Source organism: Nuphar pumila, chromosome 4 (assembly GCF_984573655.1).
Source record: "Nuphar pumila chromosome 4, dmNupPumi1.hap1.1, whole genome shotgun sequence".
In the NCBI taxonomy this organism is placed as follows: Eukaryota; Viridiplantae; Streptophyta; class Magnoliopsida; order Nymphaeales; family Nymphaeaceae; genus Nuphar; species Nuphar pumila.
In genome coordinates, this window is record NC_143252.1 from 19,754,099 (window position 1) to 19,780,201 (window position 26,103).

Below are 26,103 nucleotides of genomic sequence, written 5' to 3' on the forward strand. Positions count from 1 at the left end.
TTCTTTTCTAAGGGAAGATAAATGCCTCTCCTACGTTTGAACTTCACTTGATATCACTTGAAATAGGCTTTTGTCTTCTAAGCTTTAACTAAGGCTTAAAATAAATAAGCACATGCACATGCACCTCAAGGGGGAACTAAGAAGGAGAGGACGAAGAGGGAATGAAGAGGAAGAGGGGTGCTTGAGCACTTAGAGAGGAAGGGCAAGGCCACATGGGGGGTTTCGTGGTAGAAATAGAGAAGTCTTAGTGACTTGGAATTTCATTAAACCCTAATCCATGTATAGTCGGAACTGTTGATGTCCAATCGGGTAGGGCAAGCTTGAGCTTAAGCGAGCTCAAACGAGCGCGAGCTTACATTAGCCTATAGATAGGTACAAGCTCGACTCATTTGTATGACCGATCCTGTACCTTATCCGGGTCTGGGTCCAATCAGGTTGGGCAAGACACAGGCGCACATGAGTCAGGTTTATACCGAGCCGAGCTCGGGCTAACCTGACTCATTGTGCACCCCTATTCTTGCAAATGCAGATGAAAGATGTGAGGCCAAATGAGGCTGTTGTCTTAGCTTTTTTCAAAACATATTGTTAGTATAATTTTTTAGTAAATAATTTTTCTTTTATACTCTGCGTTTGTGCCCACTCTAGTTTAGATTCCTGGCCATCCCTGGTTTTGATGAACAGAAAATGGTAAAGCTTGGGTTTATGGGAAGATTAGTAAATTTACCCTCAAAACATAACTTGGGTTAATGATAACCCAAGTTAAATGAAGAGAAACATGGGCCTGATTAACAGAGCATAGATTTAAGTGGTCTTTTTAGGAATTTCTAAAACTTAGCTGTGTTTCTAAAAATTTTCCTAAATAAAATTATGCATAATTTAAAAGACTTTGCAAAAAGTGACATTAACATTGCACTAAAATGCAATATTTCAAAACACATGATATTTTGAAAATATTGTGATCATTTCAATACCATATCGGACCTTGACAATATCGCAATAAAATCCTGATATTTTCAAAATATCTGCACTGCTTGTGACAGGTTGGAATGTATGCCAAAAAAACTTTTCTGGATTTTCAAACCTTCAATTCAAGGAAACTTAAAAAACCTGTAAACCGCATAGGATAGAGTAGTGTTAGCTTGCATTGCACGTGTTTGTGTGCGTAATTCACAACTTACAAATGAAAATCAGTTCACAATTTATATTCAGTATCCTAGACTCGTTGTTGTGTATGATGAAACTATCTTTTTTTAAAACAAGATTAAAAAATGATGAAATGATTGGCTATCCAACACAAAAAAAAAAACGAAACTATTAAATCAACTTTAGGTTTGTATTTGTCAGTTTCGTTGAAAAAATGGGTCGTCCATCGTGCGCGTTATGGACGCTCCGCGTTAGCGGTGACTTTTTTTGTTGCCCCTAATGCTATTGAACCTTTAGCGGCGACTTTTTTCGCCTCTAATGCTCTCTTGGGCGGAACTGCGTGCGGAGCGTCCATCATGCGCGTGATGGTGGACGCTCCGCGCGAGTTCTGTTGCTGCTAATGCTCTGTTCGGCGGAACTGCATGTGGAGCGTCCATCATGCGCGCGATGGACGCTCCACGCGAGTTTGTTTTGGTCATGTTCGTACGACTCAAAATATGTACAAATAGAAACTCAACCTTAACGAGAATTTTCTGATTAAAACATAAATATTGGGATAAAATATTGATACTTTCCTTTAAACTGCTATTCGGGTGTTTTGAAAAAAAAAATATCAGAATATTTTTTTTGAAGAAATATCGCTGTGATATTTTAAAAAATATTGGTACAAATACAATTCGTCGTTATGGTTCCACCGAGTGAGCACCAGCCCCGCTCCTCCATATCAAGGACTCTTGGCCCAAATGATACCGACCCGATTTTAGCATCAAATCCCTGACCTTGTATCTCCGAATCCCGATCCATAACCTGCCCAGATCCGAACCACGGGAATATAAAATTACAGTCCTAACAATAAGCCAAAATTCCATCCATCCAATAAGGTACTTTCCGTTCTTAACGAAGAGTCGATAGCCATTTCGGTAATTGAACAGACCCAATCAAGTGCATCCCCAAACCAGAAAACCCACCCCAAGTCCAACTCAGTCTCTCCGAGTCTCCATTCCTCCCGCCCCTTCACCCCATTCAAAACCCCCGACCCTCTTCTTTTCTCTCTCCCCCAAATCTCCCATATCCCTCGATCGGCGGTTTGGCTTACTATCCTTGTGGTGCCGAGATGGACATCGAGATCGCTCCGATCGACGTCGAAAGGGAAGGGGATTCCCTCCTGCAAATGGATGATTCCCGGCTGGATCTGGCCCTAGATCACCCTTTTTCTTCTGCAGAGGTCCCGTTCAAGGAGATTGCTCGGAATATTCTATCAGGTTATTCACCTTTCCTTTACGTCCTGGGAGATTTCCACTATGTTCGCTTAGTGTTTTAGCCCTAGATCTAGGTTTTTTCTATGGACAAGCAACTCAGAAGGTATCCGGGTCGGTAAATGGTTAAGGTTGTTTAGCAAAGGTGTCACAGAAATTTGAAGCTGATCTAGGTAGAGAGCGTTGTAAATTAGTAGTGGATGAAGTGAATCATCGCTGTGGTTTTAGCGAGCGCAAGGTTTTGTGTGAATGTTGGGGTTAGCTTTCGGACGGTTTATGATATTTTTCTGGTGCTTAGTTAAGATCCTTTTGATTTGTACTTTATCGAAGCCACAATGTGATTGATTCTGTTGCGAAACTCCATTGGGCATATTAACAATTGCCAATAAAACTTGTAAGGAGAGTTCACGTAGGTTGCAAGTACTGTTTTTTTAGATTTTTTCTACCCTAACCTGGTTTATCGGGTTCCCATCTCTCAAACCTCTCACACCCCTCACCCCATCTCTTCAAAACCACGTCTCTCCACCACCTTTGCTGGCCTGCCCCTCTTCTACTTTTCCGGTAACATCCGTCACCGTGGCCATTGCGGGTAACATCTCTCTCTCTCTCTCTCAGTCCAGAAAAGTCCCGAGTGTCCTCTTCCTTTTTTGAGCTTGTAATGCGTGTCTTTTGCCTTTGTATCTATTATTTTGATTTGGGTTTATTGATCTTATGCAAATGAGCGGTGATTATTGCCTATGGAGTTGTGGGGTTTTTGCTTTTCTGCTTCTAGAGTCCAAATGCATTTTTTTGTATTGATTTATTTGTTGATGCATTTTGTTTGATCTCGAATTTAGGTTTTTGTAGGAATTTAGATGTTCGTTTGGGTTTTCTTTGATTCATTGGGTGATAAGCTGCATTAATTGATAGGATTCGGGGTTTGTATTACTCATTTAGTGCTTTCTATTTATAGAAAAAGATATTTTGCAGTTTGCTTTTTCTTTTCTTTTTTCTGTCGGTGGGAGGAGGGGCTTGTGTCTCTTTGTGTTTTGGTCGAGTGATTTTAGTGTTGATTTTTGGGTATGTTGTGGGTAGACTTCGATTTTTTGCTCACACTGGGAACTATTCAATTCTTTCCATTTAAGATGGGATCTTGATGTTCTTTTCAATTGTGATTGGTTGATGGTTGATGGTCAGTTATTGGACAATGTCATCCTCTGTTATCTTGCAAAGAGGTTTGCTGCTATATTTTGCTCTGTTGTCTTATTTATTTTTTCTGTTGATCTACGTTTGTTCTGGTCACAGCTGTGATTGCAGTTCTCAGTTGTGATTCTTCAGCCTGTGATTCCTAGTCATTAGTTCAGACTTGTAACCACCTTTCACAGGCTAGAAGGTGTATAGAACAAGGTTTCCAGAAAGGGAAACAGAAATGGGAAACATCTTGGGAAACAGAAATGGGAAACAAGGTGTTTTGGGTGCATGTGAAACGGGAAACAGGAAATGAATAGGGAAACAAATTGGGAAATGAATGGGAAACATTTAAAAACAAAAGATTTATCAAACATGAGAAACATGTATCCCACAAAAGAAAAATGCTTGGGAAAATGCATTTCCCACAGTTGGGAAAACATGTTTCCTGCACGTTTCGGAAACATTGCATTTTCCGTTTCAGAAACTGTTTCCCACCCTATTACAGCCTTTCCGGTAACCCTGGTATAGAATCACAGCTATGATTCAACTTTTGTGTTGCTCTGTGAAGGTTGTATGACTGGTTTATAATCACAAAAACTTTAGAAAATCTCACTTTCAGAGGGTGTTACAATCATATTTAAATGAATTAATCAACCTTAGTTTTAGAATTTTGGACTTAGGCATGTGCTAGTGATTGTTTGAGGCGGTGGTTGTGGTGGTTTTTTCATTGGGGAAGGAGCAGAAGTAGCAACAAGAGGGTCGAGCACCCCAGCTGCAGCGGCAAAGCCTCCAGTAGAAGAGAAGAAGGAAGAGAGATGAAGATATGGGTTTCTCACTCTTTGATTAGTTTGTCTTCAAGGCTGTTGGACTAGTTTTATGCTTTTCTGTCGTATACTTGTCTTTGGTGAAAGGCTAATATCTGAGGAACAGTTTTCTCAATTCCTCCTGTTAGTTGGTCTGAGATCTCTTACTATCTTAATTAGGTTGGTCATTTCTTGAATTTCTTTGCAGTCCAACCTTTTCAAAGCTTCTGAATTAAACATGTATCCTTTTCATTAGTAAGCTAATCTTTAGCAGTTTTTTGCACTTCTGAGAAATAGATTTTTCCCTTGGTAAAGAAGCGCAAGGTTGTGCATTTGAATAGAATGGATGCTCGATTAGCTAATAATGGTTTACCTTTAGATGTTCAAAATCTGAGATGTCAAGTAAACTACTGCATGCTGCGGTTCTCTTCTCAAATCAAAGAAATGGGCAGAAGAGTAATCAATCAATTACATTGAAATGATCCATTTGTTGTCCTCCATCTTCATGAGATGGACATGCTAGCTTTTTCTGGTTGCACTAATGGTTGCACAAATGAAAAAGTGGATGAATTGACACAAATGCGGTAAGCTTATTGATCACATTACTTCCTAATTTGTTGAACCACTTGTATCTATGTCATTTATTATTTGCTGCTTGAAAGTTGTATGTATCAATATTGGCAAAAAGCCTTTGTTTTTTTTTAATTTGTAGTACTGTGACAACCAGCATAAAAACTTAGTCGTACCCTATGAATATGAACCAATATGAGAATTTCGTTGGGGCGTTCTCTACTGAGCGACGCGCTGTACTCTATAGGCCCAGAGGCAGTGATAAATGGGCAAGGGTTGCTAGGTCGTCGCCCGGAAGCGACGCGTCACACCGGCGCCCGAGTGTGGTGTCAAATAGGCAAGGGTTCCCTCACTTTGTTGGACAGGTGGGGGTAAAGAAGTTAGTCCAAGACCATAAAATTAGGTTATCCACTTGGAACATAGGGTCTTTAACTGGTAAGTTGGTAGAGTTAGCAGATGTTATGTGTAGGAGAAAGATTGATATTTTATGTCTACAAGAGACCAAATGGGTAGGTGAGAAAGCAAAAGTGATAGAACCTTGGGGATATAAGATTTGGTATACAGGAATAAATAGGAATAAGAATGGAGTAGGGATTGTTATGAGTCGTGAGTTTATAGATAATGTAGTTGAGGTCCGTAGGAAGGGTGATAGGATTTTACTTATTAAATTAGTATTAGGTACGGATATTATTAATATTATTAGTGTTTATGCACCTCAAGTAGGTTTAGATGATTCCACTAAGCGTCAATTTTGGGAAGATTTAGATGGAGTAGTACAAGGGATATCTTATGGAGAAAGGTTTTTCATCGGCGGTGACCTTAATGGGCATGTAGGCATTAGTAGGGATGGATTTGAGAGTATCCATGGAGGCTATGGTATAGGAGAAAGAAACGATAGTGGAGAAAGGATTTTAGATTTTGGTTTGTCCTATGATATGATCTTAGCAAACACTTTGTTTAGGAAGAGGGAGTCTCACCTAGTAACATTTAAAAGTGGGGTTAATACGAGTCAGATAGATTTTTTCCTACTTAGAAAGAGAGATAGGGGTTGTTGCATCGATTGTAAGGTTATACCGGGAGAAAGTGTAGCTACACAACATAGAGTCTTAATTTTAGATCTTAGAATTAGACAATGCCGCAAAAGGGATAGACATAGGATAGATCCTAGAATTAAGTGGTGGGCACTGAAAGGAGCTAAACAAGGAATGTTTGTAGAGCGGTTAGTTAAGGAAGTTGATTGGTGTCTCGAGGAGGATTCAGAATCTATGTGGAATAAGATGGCGGGTGGCATGAGAAAGGTGGCTAAGGAGGTATTGGGTGAGTCTAAAGGCGATGCACCGCTAGGTAAGGATACATCGTGGTGGAACGTGGATGTCAAATTAGCTATTAAGGTTAAAAGAGAGTGTTATAGAAATCTAAGTAAAAGTCGTGATAATGTGAATTTGGAGAAGTATATGATAGCAAAGAAGGAAGCTAAAAAAGTAGTTCAGAATGCGAGGGATAAGGTATATAAGGAGGTTTATGACAAGTTGGATACCAAAGAGGGTGAGAAGGATATTTATAGGATTGCAAAAATGAGAGATAGGAAATCGAGGGATCTGTGTATGGTTAGATGTATCAAAGATGAAACACAAAGGGTTTTAGTCAAAGATGAGGAGATTAAGGAGAGATGGAAAGATTATTTTGATAAGCTATTTAATGAAAGTCATGCTCAGGATCTTGGAGACTTTTCCATTCCTTTTCATGAGATGAATCGTGACTTCATGCGCAAGATTCAAAAGAAAGAAATTGCAGAGACTTTGAAGAAAATGAAATCAAGAAGGGCAGTTTGCCCAGATGGTATACCTATCGAGGCTTGGAAATGCTTGGGAGAGAAAGGTTTAGAATGGTTGACAAATCTTTTTAACAAGATTTGACGGACAAATAAGATGCCTAATGAGTGGAGGAAGAGTACTTTGGTGCCTCTATATAAGAATAAGGGTGATATACAAGATTGCACAAACTATCGTGGTATAAAACTCATGAGTCATACTATGAAACTTTGGGAGAGGGTGATTGAGTCTAGGTTGAGGAAGGTTGTCATGATATTGGAGAATCAATTTGGTTTTATGCTTGAAAGATCTACTATGGAAGCTATACATCTTCTTAGACAACTTATTGAGAGAAATAGAGAAAGGAACAAAGATTTGCATATGGTTTTTATTGATTTGGAGAAGGCTTACGATAGAGTACCTAGGGACGTTCTCTGGTGGACAATGATGAAGAAAGGTGTTTCTCTCAAGTACATTAGTATAATTAAAGATATGTATGAAGGAGTAGTAACCAATGTCCGCACTTGTGGAGGGGTGACAACCAATTTTCCTATAACGGTTGGGTTACATCAAGGATCTGCTTTAAGCCCTTTCCTATTTGCTATAGTGATGGATGAGCTTACGAGATCAATTCAAGAAAATGTGCTGTGGTGTATGTTGTTTGCTGATGATATTGTTTTGATTGATGAGTCTAGAGCTGGGGTTAATGCTAAGTTAGAATTATGGAGACAGACATTGGAAGCAAGAGGTTTTAAGTTGAGTAAGAGTAAGACAGAATACATGGAATGTCGATTTAGTAAGCAACGAAATAGAGATGGGAGTGTAGTGAAGCTTGGTGAGCAAGAAATACCGGTGGATGATTCTTTCAAATATTTAGGATCTATCATTCAAAAGTATGGAGAAATTGATGAAGATGTAAATCATAGGATAAAGGTTGGGTGGATGAAATGGAAGAGTGCAACTGGAGTGTTGTGCGATCGTAGAATGCCATTGCGGTTGAAGGGAAAGTTTTATAGGACGACTATTAGGCCCGCTTTACTATATGGTACATAATGTTGGGCTGCCAAGAGACATCATATTCAAAAAATGAGTATAGCTGAGATGCGTATGCTGAGATGGATGTGTGGAAATACAATAAAAGATAAGATTCAGAATGAGGAGATACGTAACAAGCTAGGCGTTGCACCCATTGAAAATAAGATGAGAGAGAATCGTTTACGGTGGTTTGGACATATTCGACGAAGGCCTAATGATGCTCCAGTTAGAAGGATGGAGAAATGGGAAAATATATTAGTTAAAAGAGGTCGGGGTAGGCCTAGAAAGACATGGATGAAGGTGATAGGAAAGGATATGAATGCTTTGAACCTCACCGAGGACATGGCATTGGATAAAAATGAATGGAGGAGAAGGATTCATGTGGAAGACCCATAATGATTTTCTTTGTTGGTTCATATCGCCGACCCCAATTGTTTTGGGATGAAGGCGTAGTTGTTGTTGTTGTAGTACTTCTTGAGATGGTTTTGGTGAACTTCCACCACCATATCTTTACTTTCCTATTTTATACAGCATTTTGATGCAATTTCTCCAGCTTTGAAAATGCACAAAGACATAATTTTGGGATAAAATGTGGTAGTTTTTCATATTTTTAAGAAAATATTATTTTTACTAAGAGCTAATTGTTTTAAGAATTTCTAGTGAAAACCATGTTTATTGTCATCCAAACAGCATCTTCAGAAAACCGGGTTAGCAGCTGTCATCCAAACAGCAAAACCAGGTTTTGAAGGTTTTTTAAAAGCCAGGTTTTAAGCCTGGTTTTCAGTAAACCAGGTTTTCTATGCCTGTCATCCAAACAGGGCCTTAAGGTTTATTTGTTGAATGATATTTTTCCTTTTTTTTTGTATAGCTCATTTACACATTTTTGGCGAATGTTTACTTTGTGGAACAATTGGAAAACATGAAGGCTTAAAACAGCTTAAAACAAATAGAAAGGGGTCCATTAAAAATTAAACAATATTAGGATGTCAAGAAATTAAGAGACAAGACCTTTGGTGGGATACAGGCTATGTCACATGAATACAGCTGCAGATACGGCCATACAGCCTTTTTTATGAAGTTTTCAGTATGACTTGTATATAAAGGGATACCGAATGACAGTCAAAATGGAGTATCCATGTGACATAGGATACACGATAATGATTTCTTTAGGCTGTTCATTTTTCCTCTGCCTTGTCCCAGCTCATGCAACAGGACTTGTGACTCGGCAATTCAACTGGGTGACTCATCCGGATTTTGCTTTTTGATTTTCTATAAAAATATTGCATTATTTATCATATAAATACAAAAAAAGATATAGAATGGCATGATTACTTGTAAAATCACTAAATACATCCAATAACATCATGGTAAACTATAACTAAGCTACATCCAATCATTTAGTAATAAGAAACCAAACAACAAAGCCAGTTTGTAACTATGTGTGTGTATGTGCACGTGCGTGTGTGTGTGTGTGAACATTGGTAATGATAGGCTGCTTCAGGAGCACTTACACCTACTTACTAGAATCTAAATTTTTTCATAAACTATATTTTTTCCTTGACTTGGGAGTGTTAGCTTGAAACATGAGGGACACCCTCCTTAAATGGTGCGGATTCCATTGCACTCCATGATGATCTCCAAAGACTCAAAACATTATACATTTAAACAACAAACTTAAGAATTAAAAGACATATCAAAATGTAAATAAATAATTTTATTCATAATGGATATTAAAAGAAATACAAATTAAAATTACATTCAATTCTCACTACAATGCACTTAAAGAAAAATAATGCACAACCCTAATACTTGTAATGAAATATGCGGAAAAGTAAAGAGTGCTCTAAGCACTTACAACATCCACTAATGAACAAACAACAAGGGCTAATACCCAAACCCAAAGGAGACAACACAACATAAAAATATAAATGCCTCTTATTGAAAGAGAGAGAACTCTCAAGAGTAAAAAATACAAGAGGGGTTCACCCCTATTTATACACAAAAGAAGGAGGGGAGGAGTGGCCATATGGCCTTAAAAGAAGATCCACCTAGGGGCTCCCATGGAGTCGTTGGGAGCCCCCAACGGTCACAAATGTGACCGTTGGGGGCCCCATCAACTCCATGGTGGGGCCCCTATTAGGTGGACAAAAAACCAAAAAATAAAAGATAAAAAATAAAAAAGAAAAAATACAAAAAGAAAGAAAAGAAACAAGTACCCCTATCGGGTACTTGTGAAATGACTAAAATACCCCTATCGGGTATTTTAGATTATATAAATATATATGTATATAAATATATACATATATATGAATTACATATATTTTAACACCCTCCCTCAAGCTTTACGGGGATATGACCGAAAGCTTGTTAAGAAGAAACAAAAACCGAGGAGCTGCAAGAGCCTTAGTGAAGAAGTCCGCCAACTGGTACTCTGATGTGACGTAAGGTAGTGCTATGGTTCCTCTTAGGTATTCATCACGAACGTAATGGCAGTCCATTTCAATATGCTTAGTACGCTCATGGAAGGTGTGATTGCTTGCAATATAGATTGCGCTTTTGTTGTCGCAACACAGCTTCGAAGGAGTAGAGATAACAATGCCCATATCACTGAGGAGGCTTCTTAACCACACAAGTTCCATGGTTGTAGTGACCATAGCACGATATTCGGCTTCCGTTGAGGACAAGGATACTTTGTGTTGCTTCTTGCATCTCCAAGAAATCATAGAGTCACCTAAGAAAACACAAAATCCGGTAGTTGAGACTCGGTCATTGGGATTTCCTCCCCAATCTGCATCAGTATAAGCAATTAAATCAAGGGATGAGGCAGAGGAAAGAAAAACTCCCTTAGTTATGGTATTTTTGATATATCTGACGATCCTTAAGACTGCACTCATGTGCACAGTTGTAGGTGCATGTTGAAATTGACTGACAGAGTGAACGGCATGAGCAATGTCTGGCCGTGTGATGGATAAGTAGGTTAGAGACCCAACAAGTTGCCGGTAGGGAGTAGGATCCTCGAGAGGTGTTCCATCTTCCAACCTTAATTTTGCATTGATGACTTCTGGGGTTTCTGTCTTCTTATCGTCGGAAATACCAGATTTGGAACATATGTCAGCAGCAAGTTTCATCTGAGAGAGAATGTACCCTCGAGGGGAGTACGCCACTTCAATTCCTAAAAAATATCTTAAGAATCCAAGGTCAGACATATCAAAATTTTCTTTCAAAACCTTTTTAATATCATTAATGCCTTCCTCATCACTTCCTGTGATGATCATATCATCAACATAAAGTAGTAAAATAACTACAGAAGACCCTGCACATTTCACAAATAAAGCAGTGTCAGTATAACATGAACGAAAATTCAAACTTGTCATTACATTACTAAATCTATCATGCCAAGCTTTTGGGGCTTGTTTTAAACCATATAATGCCTTTTTAAGTTTAAGAATTTTATTTTTACCAATACATACTCCTGGTGGGGGATCCATGTAAACTTCTTCATTTAATTCGCCATTTAGAAAAGCATTCTTAACATCGAGTTGATAGATAGGCCATTTTTTCACTGACGCAATAGCAATAAGAGTCCTAACACTAGTCATTCTGGCAACAGGTGCGAAGGTTTCTTCATAATCTATACCATATTCCTGAGCATATCCTTTCGCTACTAACCGTGCTTTATAACGTTCTAATGAACCATCACTCTTGGTTTTAATTTTGAAGACCCATCTACATCCTATTGATTTCTTTCCAGTGGGTAACGAAGTTATTTCCCAAGTTTTTACTTTTTCAAGGGCACTAAGCTCTAAGTTCATGGCTTCAACCCATTGGGGAATATTTTTGGCCTCATTATAGTGTGAAGGTTCATGAAATGAATGCAACGCAATTAGACATGCTCTATATCTAGGAGTTAAGGACTCATAGGAAACAAACCTATTAGGAGGATTGGAGATCCGACTGGATCTCCTTAAAGATGTTTCTTCAATGTTGGATCCTTGAGAGTATTTTTCCAAGGCACTTATTTGAGTTCGTTGACCACGCCTAACATATGTTTGGATTGGTCTATTATTCTCATCTATAGCATTATCAAGAGGAATTTCCTCTAGGTCATTCAAAGACTCATTAGAGATTTCCTCTTCTTGAGGAGTCTCATCTTCTTGAGATAGAAGATCAAATAAAAAAGTATATTCACTTTCGTCAATATCTTTAGTTTTCACAAAACCATTCTCATTTTCCAAAAATGTTACATCTTTGGATACATAGAGTTTGTTATTTTTCAAGTGAAAACATCTAAAACCCTTTTGATTTTCTCCATAACCCAAGAAAACGCATTCAATAGCTTTAGGAGATAATTTGTCCCGTTTATGAGTAAGGACAAAACATTTGCATCCAAAGACTCTTAATCTATTGACGTCAGGTGTTCTTTCAAATAGTTTTTCGTATGGAGATGTATTCTGTAAGGATGAAGATATCATTCTATTTATTAAGTAAGTTGAGGTTAAGGCCGCTTCGGCCCAAAAACTCTTTGGAATTTCTTTGGAAATAAGGAGTGTCCTAGTGGTTTCCATGATATGTCTATGCTTTCTTTCGGCCAAGCCGTTTTGTTGGGGAGTCCTAGGACACGATCTTTGATGAAAAATTCCATTTACTTCTAAATAGTTTTGAAATTCATTTGATAAATATTCTCCACCCGAATCGGATCTAAGAGTGGAGATATTACTTGAAAATTGATTTTTAACTATCATATGAAATTTTTTGAAGAACTCAAAGACTTCGGATTTTAAATTGAGAAAGTAAATCCATACATACCTAGTGTAGTCATCGATGAAAGTGACATAATAGGAGTACCCTCCTTTAGACATGACGGGGGAAGGACCCCAAACATCTGAATGGACTAACTCAAAAGGTCTTTTGGACACAAAAGTTCGGTTTGGAAAATGAGTAGATTTCATTTTGCCAAAAATACAATTCTTGCAAACAAAATGTTTCTCATTACAAAATTTCTTTCCAAATGGAAAGGAGTACATTTTTGAGAAACTTGGATGTCCAAGTCTTTGATGCCAAATATCAATATTTTTATCTTGGACATGGTTACAAAAAGAGTTAATAGGGAGTTTCAAGTTGCTCATGTAATAGAGATCTCCCCTTCTATGGCCTTGCCCAATCAGCTTCCCGGACCGGAGATCCTGTATAGAGCAATCCTTAGTTGAGAAGGAGATTTTACATCCATGATCACATATTTGAGCAACAGAGAGGAGATTTAAATTAAGTTGAGGTACAACTCTCACGTTTGGCACAAAAAAGTCTTTTGAAAAGTTTAAAGTTCCAAAACTTTTTACTTGTAAAGATGTACCATCGGCAGTTGAAACATAGGAGTTTTTATAATTATTACATAAATCGGAAAGCTCATTTTCAAGGGGGGTCATATGAAAGGAAGCTCCAGAGTCAAGGATCCAAGACGACATACCTGGAGGAGAGGAAGAAGCTACGGCGGCACCCGAAGTTGATGGAATCTTGAGTAGAGTTTGTAGTGCCTCCGATAGTTGAGCAAGAGAAAAAGAGTCCGTTCCTTTGATTGCTTCCTCTTTCTTTTGAGTGACTTCTTCAACGGAAGCAACTTTATTTTTTGGTGCTTCATTCAACTTAGGGCAATTAGGTCTTATATGACCCGGTTCTTGACAATGATGGCAAATGACTTTTCTATAGTTGCCATTATAGTTATTTTGCCTTCCAAAATGAGGAGGTTTGTAGGTTTTCATATGGTTGCCGGGTTTAGATACGGCCAAGACATCATTTCCTCCTTTAATCATGCCAAGACGGGTTTCTTCTTGGCATATTTCGGCAATGGCATCTTCCAAAGGAAGAGGCTTTGATCTATGTAGGAGGGAGGATCTAACTTGTTCATACTCGAGCCTAAGCCCATGTAAAAATTGGAAAAAGTGTTCTTTTTCCATTTGTTCTCTCCTTAATTCCACATCTATACTAGAAACCCATTTTGGTTCTAGCAAGGATAACTCATCCCATAGAGGGCCAAGAGTGCTAAAGTAGTCCCTAACACTCATTTCTCCTTGTTTGATAGTCCGAATTTTTTCTTGAAGAAAGAATTGACGAGCAAGGTCTTTTTGGGTAAACATACCTTTCATGAAGAACCATGCTTCATTTGCCATCCGAAATTTGGCAATGTTGGCGCAAATTTTAAGCTCCACATTGTTCATGAACCAAGCAAGAATCTTGGCATGCTTACTTTCTCAATCTTCTATTTTAGATTGGTGATCTTCAATGGCCTTCATGCGGGCATCTCCTTCAAGAGCTTTTTCTTGATCGCCTTCCATCTTAGTTAGTTGGAGTTGTGGTTCCGGAATGGTGCCCATAACGTATCCCCAAAGTTTTTTCCCATTGAGGTTGTTTTCCATGGCGGCGGCCCACATCATGTAGTTGGATCCATTGAGTTTGAAGGAGAGATCAATCTTTTGTTCTCCTTCTATAATAATCACACTTAAAAGGATAAAAGAAGAGAGAACCAACAAAAAAACAAATATAGCTACACAACTAGCTATATTAAGAAGAAGAGCATACACAAGGCTCTGATACCATGTAATGAAATATGCGGAAAAGTAAAGAGTGCTCTAAGCACTTACAACATCCACTAATGAACAAACAACAAGGGCTAATACCCAAACCCAAAGGAGACAACACAACATAAAAATATAAATGCCTCTTATTGAAAGAGAGAGAACTCTCAAGAGTAAAAAATACAAGAGGGGTTCACCCCTATTTATACACAAAAGAAGGAGGGGAGGAGTGGCCATATGGCCTTAAAAGAAGAGTCACCTAGGGGCTCCCATGGAGTCGTTGGGAGCCCCCAACGGTCACAAATGTGACCGTTGGGGGCCCCATCGACTCCATGGTGGGGCCCCTATTAGGTGGACAAAAAACCAAAAAATAAAAGATAAAAAATAAAAGATAAAAAATAAAAGAGAAAAAATAAAAAAGAAAGAAAAGAAACAAGTACCCCTATCGGGTACTTGTGAAATGACTAAAATACCCCTATCAGGTATTTTAGATTATACAAATATATATATATATATATACATATATATGAATTACATATATTTTAACAATACTACCCATCACTCTCTCAACCTTACACATTCACATGCACCCTTTATTTATAGAGGAGAAAGAGAGAAGTAAAGGAGAGGAAGTCCTCTCCCACAAGGAGAAGCTTCCCAACGGCTAAAATTCTAGCTGTTGGGAGTTGGTCAAACAAGTTTGACTAAGTCCCCAATATATATATATATATAAATATATATATATATTATAATAAATATATATACATATTATACATATATAGAAATATATATGTATACATGTGAGCATATTCATATATGCTATACTATATACATAAGTATGTATATATATAAATAATATATATATATATATATACACACTAAATAATACATTTAATCTTAACACCCCCTCAAACTTATTGTAACGTACTGTAAGTTTGCAAATACAAATAAGCAACCCATTACATAAAATATCATTTGTCTTTATCAATTTTCTTCATTCATTGCTTCCTGCAGGTGGTGCTCTATCATATGTTCCATTATACAAGGAATCTTTAATTGTTATCACTTCTTGAAAAACCTGTAAATAGAACTAACAAAACATCCAACTATACAAAAACATATCTTAAGAAGATTGCAAATGATAATTATATTAGCTATATATTTATGGAGAGAGGTTGGCTAAGCACACAATATAAAAACTATTTAATTTAACATTATTTAAAGATAACAAAACATTAATTTCAAATAAGATAAAATTTTAGCATTTTAATCATACATGAAAACATGCATTATTTAAAGGGAATACACATATAAAAGACATGATTATTAAAGAAAGAACTCATAAGAGAGTTAAAATCACAAGACAATTTTACGCAGCGGAAAACATAAAAGACAAGAATACTAAAGAAACATTAAATTTTCAAAAGATAATGCCAAGTGTCAAATACACCAATAGCCACCATGTGCATACACATAAGCGATTTAACTAATGAAATGCTTAGAAAAGCATGCAATAAAATATGCTGAATTTACAAAGAAAAAGTGCAAAAGCACATACAAGTCCAAGCATTGACAACATAAAGATACAAAGGCATAATATAAACACAAAAGTGCAAAAGCATAAGTTCACTATAGGACAACACAAAGGGCCAACAAAGGGCAACACAAATAAGTAATATATATATATATATATTAATAAATATATTCTTGAAAAAGCATAAACTTATATAACTTATGCAAGACAATCAATCATGGAATAACTCATGCAACTAAAGCACAATGCAAAATACATGAAAATATTTCAACAACCATTTCTCATAAAAGAGAAAATGAGTTGAGACAAATTACGAATAGATTTTAAAAAATCTCATAGATCATAATGAATGAATTTTGCAAATTAAAACACTAGTTTAACCACCACAAGAAATCACCTCCTAGGCCTTCAAAACCTCAAACATCAAGTGTATTAGCGACTAGAACAAGAGCATAAACATCATGCTACTATAAGCATCTCTTGTCTACATATAATGAAACTTAAAAAAGTGTATCAACGACTAGAACAAGAGAATAATCATCATGCCACTAAAGGGACAAAGACACACACGGTGTGTATAAACATATCTTGTCTACATATAATGACACTTGAAAACAAATGTATCAGCGACTAGAACAAGAGCATAATGCCAATAAAGGCCTAAAATCACACACGAAGGTGTGAATAAATATCTCTTGTCTACATATAATGACACTAAAAAATCAAGTGTATCAACGACTAGATCAAGAGTATAATGCCAACAATAGGCTAAAAACACACACGAAGGTGTGAATAAACATCTCTTGTCTACGTATAATGACACTAAAAAATTAAGTGTATCAACGACTAGATCAAGAGCTATGTCACATGGGTGCGGGTGCGACACAGGTGTGATGCAATTGCAAAAATTTTGGACACGGGGGCTCGACTATATATATATATATTAAATAAATAATATATATATATATATATATATAACAATAATAAGTTGGCTATATCCCATTAGGGGACACGGCTAAGATCATGTGTCTTGATGTTGATAACATTCCAAGTGAGTATCAAATATCTTGCTGTATACGTTAACAGTTGCCCAGTCTGTGCAATGCAGTCTGTGACTGGCACAATCACAGACTGTGCAACTGCATTGCACAGTCTGGTTATATATTTTTTTAAAATATATATATATATATATATACATATAATAATTTTTTTGCCCTAAAACTGGACATTTTTAGGGCAAAAAAATGTCGCACCATGGATTGTGTACAACCATGTACACATATCCATAGTTATGTATTATAACCCACTTAAACTATCGGGTCTGGATACACCAGACCCGGATCCATATCACAGTGTTGTAACATTATAAAACATCTTTTAGGTCACGATTTTAAGTGATGAGAAAAACAGAAAGCGTAACAGCTGAAAAAAAAAACTTGCATTTCTTCTTCGCCTCTCTCTCTCTCTTCCTCTCTCTCTTTTCTCTACAGGTGAAAAACTTTCATGGTATCAGAACCTAGATCCGACTGAGGCTGAGAAGGATTTCGGCAAGAGCGAGTTCGGAAAATCGAGGTTCTTCTTTCCCCCCTTTTTTTTTTTCCTGTTCCCCCTTTTCCCCTTTTTTTTCTCTTTTGTTCTTCCCCATTTCCTCCCCTCTTTCTGAAATCTACTGTGTACCCACACCTCACGTGGGTTTTTCTTTTGTTCTTCCCCATTTCCTCCCCTCTTTCTGAAATCTACTATGTACTCACGCCTCACGTGGGTTTCTTCCCTTGGTGAAACCGTGATCCACGTGACCTCTATTCACGTGGGTTTCATTTTTTTTGGTGAATCTGTGATTCACGTTTACGTGAACACAGACACCCACAGTCTCTCCTTAATTTCTTTTATTGATATGCCTTATCTAATCTCCTCTAAGTCTGTCTTTGCACATTCGATTTTTTTTATTCTTTACTGCTATATTGTAAAACTTATCCTTTGATTATCAATTTCTATTCTTATAAAAAAAAGGGGGTTCCTTTAACGTGTGAAGGCATCCTTCATCTCATCAATCTCAGTTTCTGGACTGCACAGAAAAGGTTCAGAAACTGTGTTCCCTGCATCCGACAACCTGCGATTCTCTGTGATTCTAAAAAAAAAAGGCTGAACTTTTTGTGAACACTCTGGTCGACATTCTCGTTGTTTCTTTTCAAATGGACCCTTATCACTTTCAATCAAATCTTTCTTCAAGCTTCCTCAACCAACTCGTCTCTGAAAAATTGAATACCTCAAATTTCTTGATTTGGAAGAGACAAATTATTCCTTTTATACGGAGTCAAGGTCTCTTAGGTCACCTGGACGGAACCACTCTTGTTCCACCAGAATTTGTCCCGAGAGAAGAGAAAGATGATCAAGGGGTGAGTTCGATCGTGTATGTCAAAAATGTAGAATTTCTCAATTGGGAAAGGAAAGATTAATCAGTTGTTGCATACATCACCTCAACCCTGTCTCAAGAAGTTCTAGTTGCCATTCCCGACAATTGTACAACGCTTCAACTCTGGGAGCGACTGGTTCAGACGTATTCACAGGTTTCTCAAGCAAGGATTGTTTTCCTTAAAAGGGAATTTCAGTTGTTAAGAAAAGAATCCATGACCATCATGGAATATTTGAACAAGATAAAGAACATCACAGATCAGCTTGCAGTTATAGGATGTGCCGTAAGCGACAACGACATGGTGCAGCAAACTCTGAGTGGATTGGGATCTGACTACAATATGATAGTCACTTCACTATTGTGCCTTCCTGCTCTTCCTTCCTTCGATGCGTTACGAGCGAAATTGATTCGGTATGAAATGACTCTGAAGGGATTCTCTGAAGAAATTCACATCCACACAAATTCTCAAGAAGTTTTTGCCACATGAGTGACTTATGGTAGAGGACGAGGACGAGGAGGACAAGGGCAAAATGGATACAGAGGGTGTGGTTTGCTTCCCACTCCAAATATGTCTGCCCATGTGCAGGGATCAAGATCCGTCCCCACTTGCTTCTTTTGTAACAAAAAGGGGCATATCAAGGCGAATTGTTGGCACAATCCAGAGAATAAAGGAAAAGGCCCACAGACAGAAATGAAAAGAAAGTTTACAAATACCAAAGATAGTGGAGACATCAAAGATCTACTAATATCTGCCTTGTCAGAGTTGAAATTGAAACAGAGTGATGAAGGCACTTGGTTTGTTGACTCAGGAGCAACGACTCATGTGACAGGTGATGCAGGTAAGATTTCTAATCCTATTCCTTATTTTGGAAAAAGTAAGATTGTTACTGGAGATGGATCCCACAATCCTGTTACTCATGTTGGAAAAACTGTCATTCCCATGTCACATTCCACTCTTACTTGTTCTGATGTTCTTCATGCTCCTGACATTAAGAAAAACATCGTCTCTGTCTCCAAGCTTATTGATGATAATATTGCTTCAGTTGAATTTACTCCCTTCTCTGTGCAGGTCAAGGACCTACGCACGAGGGAAACATTCGCTGAAGGAAAAATACGAGGCAATATGTATGTCTTTGAAGAAGCTCCATGTCATGCTGTTCGCCTTGCTCATCTGAATTCAAAGCCTTCGTTAGAGTTGTGTTCATCTTCTTCTGCCTGTGTTTTTAGTATTTCTGAATGTAATAAGCCGTTCTTATGACATAGTCGGTTAGGACATTGTGGGAGTCATTTCATTAAGAAACTTGTTTTTAATAATCTCATTCCAAAAGAAAGTCTTAATGGGAATGAGAGCAGTCATAAGTGTTCTAGTTGTCTTTCATGTAAGAGTCATGTATTGCCTTTCCATTCCATTAATAAGAGAGCTTCAAAATCTTTTGAGATTATTTGTTCTGATGTATGGGGACCCACCCCAATTGTCTCTGAATCTGGGAGCAGATACTATCTAATCTTTGTTGATAGTTATTCTCGATACACTTGGATATATTTCATAAAGAATAAGTCGGAAGTCTTCTCTTTGTTTCAAAATTTTCTTTCCTTGGTCAAAAATCAATTTTCTGAGTCCATTCAATTTTTCCAATGTGATGGAGGTGAGGAATTCTCATCCCGTGATTTTGTTTCTTTTCTTCGAAATAATGGAATAGGAAGAAGGGTGTCCTGCCCCCACACCCCTCAACAAAATGGGATTGCTGAACGAAAACATAGACATATTGTTGAAAGTGCCATGAGTATGCTTCATGACAGTCATCTCCCTATCAACCTATGGACAAAAGCCTTTCATTCTGCCGTGCATGTGATAAATAGGCTGCCCATGGTTGTTCTGGAAAATAAGTCTCCTTATCACTGTCTTTTTGGAGCTCATCCTAGTTATCATGATTTGCGTGTCTTTGGTTGTGTTTGCTATGTGCATATTGATCAGTCTCTGAGAAACAAGTTTCAGGACAAAGCCCAGAAATGTAGGTTTGTGGGATATGCAGATGACTACAAAGGATATAGGTGTTATGATCCCATCAACAAACGTATCAGAATCTCAAGAAATGTTGTATTTGATGAACAAAATTTTGATGACGGAGCTGATGCAACGAATATGCCAACTGAAGTTTACTATTCGTGGTTGAGTTTAGAACTTTTTGTTGACTCCAACGAAGCATGCTCCTCAGATTGTGTGCAACAAGAATAAGAGAGTTTTGAAGACACTGGGACGTCGGGATCACAGAATATTGAAGAAGTACCAGGCAGATACAAAGGCATTGTCTATTCTAGACAGAGACCGACAACATCAAGCCATTCATATCATGTCTCAGACGACAATCCGACTCATTCTCGTACTCTTGAGGTCAGAAAATCAAACCGCATACGACATCCCATTGACAGGTGGGTCAACTATAACAACTTATCATTGGATTTTCAACTCTTCTTAACTGCTCTCAATAAGGAAGAAGAGCCCACTATGTACTACCAGACAGCCACTTCTACCAAGTGGGTAGAAGCCATGAATGATGAAATGCAAGCCTTGCATGAATGTGGAACCTGGGAAGTTGTTCCCAGACCACCTGACAAAAATGTTGTTGGATGTAAATGGGTCTACAAAATAAAGCACAAGCCAGATGGAACTATTGAATGCAATGTTATTAAAAACGCGCCTCAAGGCGCAAAAAGCGTGCCTCGCCTCAAGGCGAGAGGCTTTTTGCCTTGAGGCGCATGTGTAAAGCGCAAAACCCTCGAGGCGTGCGCCTCATAGGCCTTGAGGCGCACGCCTCGAGGCGAGGCGCGCCTCAGGCTGAGGCGTACACGCCTCAAAGCCTTTGGTCAAATGAGGGTCAAAACCCTCATTCGACCAAAAATTAGGGATAACCCCCCGACCCTTTATGTGTTGAATCAACAATTTTCGAACCCCTCTTTCTGTTTTTTTCTCACAGCAATCTCTCCCTCTTGACTCTCACAGTTGCAGGCTGCTCTCTGTCTCTCTCGTGGTGGAGCCAAAACAGGCACGCCTCTCTCGTGGTGGAGCCGAAACAGGTACGCCTCTAGGCTTTCAGCCGGTTCTCCTGGCAGATGATGGCGTAGCGGGCGAGCCCGTTGGCATTCTCGTGGATGGAGAGCCCCAATCGTGATACTTACCAACAACCCCAATGCACCAGCGGATCCGGTGCCTTCAGCTTGACACAATACCCCGCTGACCACATGAGTAGCCACCGCGGTGGTGAATTGCCGATAAGTTTAAAATAGCACGATTTTATCACGATGATTTCAAATGCCCGTGTCTTACGATAAGAAAACACTATTTATCAGATATCACCGGTTTTGAAAATATTGCAGGTTTTTATTGTAATATTAAAATAAGTATCACTGTAAAAAACATTTTTGCAGTATTTTTTTATGTTATTTCTATTTTTGTATTGTATATATAGTTCGTATTTAGTATATGCTGATACTTTCCCAAGATTTATCCTTACTTTTTAACGTATCATGAGATTTGGTACATGGGTACAACTACCACCATTGGTGAATAGTGGGATCAAACTTGGATCTGAATCTGATTTGCAGAATATTCAGTTATTTTTTTACTCCTGGGTGCTGGATCCACTGAAAATGGGCAAAACATATTGATCATGATTTCAAGCACGACAGACCTAAGGCGTAGCGGGATGGGGCCTAGACTGTTTGACGGGTAGTTTAGGTTCAAATCTCATGGGCGTCACCCCCTGCCGAAGCTTGGCAACTCGCTGGGGTCGAGGGGTAAGCCCTCGGAGTTTTATGCCGACATGGATAGAGACCGTAGTACGATAGGCTGAGCCAGCATGGCTAGGTCTCTGCGCCAGGGGCGGTTTCTTCGAATAAAAAAAAATGATTTCAAGCACGGGGCTCTCCTTGTCTGGTAGGATCAGCTAGTGCACCTTGTGTTGGGAAGTTGCAGGTTCAAAACCCAATGGTATATTTGTATAACTGGTAGGAGTCTGCCTAACCGCAGCTTGGCTTAAAAAAAAATGATTTCAAGCAAGTAAAATCGGTTGAGTGATGCTAATTTCGACCCAGATCTGTTCATATTTGTTTTACCTGATTTCACCCATATCTAACTGTACCTGATTATATATATGTGCTTTGAATTGGACCCAGATTAGAAAATATACTAGTGGACCCAATAATATATGAGCCAGATTTGGTTCGGACTCGAGTTAGAACTCTGATTGATTTGTGTCCTTAACAAACACCACACTTTACTCTTTCTTTTTTTTTAATCCACCAAAATTTGCTCAGGGTCCTCGCCTAACTTCAAGGTGCAAGTATACAAAGTGGGGCTAATGTCTGACATTTTTAGATATTTTTTTTATAATTTTTTAAAAGTTTTCAATTTTTTTTTTTGAGGCTTACGCTTTACGCCTCGAGGCTTACGCCTCGCCTCGGTTTTTGGTGGAGCGCCTCGCTACGCCTCAACGCTTTTCACAACACTGATTGAACGATACAAGGCAAGGCTTATGGCAAAAGGATTCACTCAAGAAGCAGGACAAGACTATGATGAGACCTTTTGTCCAGTTGTAAGAATGGGAACAATCCGAATTATTATTTCCCTGGTTGTTGAACATGGATGGATGTTGAGTCAGCTTGATGTAAAAAATGCATTCTTACATGGGGACTTAAAGGAGGAAGTATACATGGAGCAACCCCCTGGGTATCAAGAACAAAATTGTAAAACTCATGTGTGCATGTTAAAAAGAGCTATCTATGGTCTGAAGCAAACATCTCGCTCATGGTTTGATAGCTTCTCGCTAGAGATTCAGAAACATGGATTTTCACATTCCATGCTGGACCACTCATTATTTATCTTTAGAAGTCAGACTGTGAGCACTCTGTTATTAATTTATGTCGATGATATTGTCATCACAGGAAACTCTGCGACCCACATCCAAGAAGTAAAAGACTTACTAGGTCAGAGGTTCAAAATGAAGGATCTTGGAGTTCTACATTACTTTCTTGGCGTAGAAGTTGATAACCAGGCTCATGGCTTGACACTCACTCAGCACAAGTACACCGTAGACATTCTCAGCAAGGCAGGCATGCAAGACTGCAAACCTCTGGGAACTCCGAGTGTGCTTCATCAAAAACTTAGCTCTCAGGATTGAGATCTGTGTGATGACCCCACCAGGTATCGAAGCATAATAGGAATGTTACAGTACCTCACATTCACCAGACATGATATTGTTTATTCAGTCAATTAAGTGTCTCAATTTATGCATGCGCTACGTACTAGACATATGGAAGCGATCAAGAGGATCCTTAGATATCTGAAAGGGACTATTGGAGATGGATTGATATATTCACCACAGTCATATGGCAAAGATGAGCACGGACTCACTGTATATTGTGATGCAGACTGGGCAGGAGATCCTGATGAACGAAGATCTACATCAGGATATTGCGTCTTCATCGGAAAAAATTTAGTCTCTTGGAGCAGTAGAAAACAAAAGGCCATCGCTAGATCAAGCACTGAGGCTGAGTATAGATCTATGACTGCTGCTACTGCCGAAGTCACATGGATCAGGCACCTACTAACCGAAGTAGGAGAAAAGATTTCCCACACTACTTTGCTATGTGACAACCAAAGTGCTATCAACATGTCATTCAATGCAATACATCATAGTCGTGCCAAGCACATTGAGATCGACCAACACTTTGTGAGACAGAAGGTTGAAGAAAAAGAGATTGAACCTGAGTTTGTCAATACTGAGAGACAAGTTGCAGATCTATTTACCAAAGGGTTAACAAAGGATCGTTTTTGGATGCTTAAAGGCAAGTTGTTCATGGTCCAAAACCATGATCAACTTAGGGGGGGGGGGTGAAAAAGGTGGAAAGGATCCGACCCGATCCACGTCGATCCATGGATTGTATACAGCCATGTACACATATCCATAGTTATGTATTATAACCCACTTAGACTATCGGGTCTGGATACACTAGACTCGGATCCATATCACTGTGTTGTAACATTATAAAACATCTTTTAGGTCACGATTTTAAGTGATGAGAAAAACAGAAAGCGTAACAGCTGGAAAAAAAAACTTGCGTTTCTTCTTCGTCTCTCTCTCTTCCTCTCTCTCTTTTCTCTATAGGTGAAAAACTTTCACATTGCACAGTATGTGACTGTGCAACTGCATTGCACAGTCTGGTTATATATATATATATAATATTTTTTTGCCCTAAAATTGGACATTTTTGGACTCAGTCAATGTTGACCGAGTCCAAAACAAGGACGAACTCGGCCTTGACTCGTTGACCGAGTCCGACTCGACGTTGACTGAGTTCGGGCCGTGTTCAAAGTCGCACCCATGTCGGGGCGTGTCAACTCGGGTGCGGTGCCTCCCTAGCCGAGTCCGTGTGACAGAGATCAAGAGTATAATCTCAATGCCAACAAAGGGCTAAAAACACACACGAAGGTGTGAACCAGTGTTGTGAAAAGCGTTGAGGCGTAGCGAGGCGCTCCACCAAAATCTGAGGCGAGGCGTAAAGCGTAAGCCTCAAAGTTTTTTTTTTTAAAAACTTAAAAAAACTATAAAAAAATATCTAAAATTATAAATAAATAAAAAAATCTTTATAAATGAAGCAACAACCAACATGAAATAAAAACTCTCAAAAAATAGCGAGTTCATAAAAAATAATAGTGAGTGAGTTCATAAAAAATAAAACTTTAAGCCTTAGGATTTTTCTTCATAAGCTTGAAAATACAACACACATATCTCTAATATTTAAGCCCAAACAAGAATAGCGAGTTCATCAAAAATAAAACTTTAAGCCTTAGGATTTTTCTTTGTAAGCTTGAAAATACAACACACATATCTCTCTAAATCAAAATATATATGCATGGTAAAAATTTAACATCTCCCATATCAAGATAGAGATCTAAAACAGATCATAACTAGGTCAAAATTTTTTTTTATCAGATCCAACTAAGTTTATAGGAAACTACATATACCAACTTGATCCAATTAAGATCCAAACATATTTGGATAAAGTTTTGAGAGGTATTTTACAAACCAAAAGCACTTTTCTATAAAAATCAGAAAAATCAAAAAATAGTTTTGAGCAAAAATAATAAATCGGAACAATGAAACATAATTTTTAAAACTTTTTGAGTTAAATAAAAATTATAGGTGCTTTTCTGTAATTTTAAAAAAGAACCAATTCTGAAAAAATTCTCAAACTACAACTCTGTTTCTATATTTTTCAGAGAACTGTTTATTATTTTTTCGAAAAATAAAAGCCCTCTTTCTTTAAAACATAGGTTGAGATCAGGGTAATATCGTAATTTTATCTAAAAAATGTGCAAGGATTCTCGACCCATCTCAGACCCCTTTTTTTTCATTTTGTTTGTTTTTTTTCCTCTTCTTCTGCAGGTTCCACCACCGTCGCTAGTTTCGGCATAACTCCACCATCTCCGGTTACTCGTCGGTGCTCCACTGTTCGGCCATCCTCTGCAAACCACCACTACAGTCAGAGACTCCGACACGACCATCTAACAGAGGGGGGTCTCCTCGATCCTCCCTGCTGCTTCTGTGTCCCGACCTCCACCATCGGGATGCCGCCTCTGCCCTCCTTCACGAGCCCTCCAACGCAGTCGGGGTAGGAAAGCGGTTCCTCCTCCGTGAGCTCCCCCAAGGGCTTGTCCAGGGGCGATCGAAGCGTCCCCTCCGACGCCTTTATCTTCCTCCCTAATTTTGGTTGACCCGCTGGATTCCTCCTCTTCCTCT